We start from the raw sequence: 845 nt of genomic DNA on the forward strand, positions 1-845 counted from the left end.
CATATTTGCTGTTCATTCACTTAGTCACTTAACAAATGTTTCTTGAATGTTTGAACCAGGTGCCAGAGAACTTGCTAAATGTTGGATGAACCAGAGGGAGATCTTTGTCCTTAGGGAGTTTAGTGGTGGAAGCTATTATCTACACTAATAAAAGAGAAAGATGCAAATTGACCGTACCTTCGCAACGCCCACCCGCCAATCAGGAGTGAGTATGCAAATTAACCCAACAAAGATGGCAGATTAATTTGCAGGTGCTGAGCAGCTGGGGGCAGGATGCTTGCGTCATCTCGCATGGCGATGACGCAGGCGTTCCGCACCGCCCCAGCCGCTCTGGGCCTCTGGGCAGCTGGGAAGGCAGAAAGGAGGCTCCAGCCAGAGCGAAGGCGGTGCCGGCAGCCAGGGGAAGGAAGGCCCATTCTTGCACAAATCTCGTGCATTGGGCCTCTAGTCTATCTATATAACAGAGGAATATGCAAATTAGCCAGGACGCTGTAACATCACGACCGAACAGCAGGGACCTGAGGCTGCATGGCGCGTGGCCCTGGGCCTGGGAGACCTCAGGCCGTGCCCCCCAACCCACGGGGCTTGACAGGCAACCTCAGGCTGTGCCCCTCACCTGGTGGGTCTTGGCAGGGACCTCAGACCACACCCCCCACCCCAGTGCTGGGCTGGGGGACCTCAGGCTGCACCCCCTGCCCGGTGGGGCTCGACGGGAAACCTCAGGCCACGTCCCCCACCTGGCAGGGCTTGATGAGGTACCTCAGGTCGCGCCCCCCACCCCACGGGACTTGACAGGGGACTCAGAGTGGCCCCTCGCCTGGTGGGGCTTGACGGGGGACCTCAGG

This window comes from Cnephaeus nilssonii (genome assembly GCF_951640355.1).
Source record: "Cnephaeus nilssonii genome assembly, chromosome: 10".
NCBI classification, from domain to species: Eukaryota; Metazoa; Chordata; class Mammalia; order Chiroptera; family Vespertilionidae; genus Cnephaeus; species Cnephaeus nilssonii.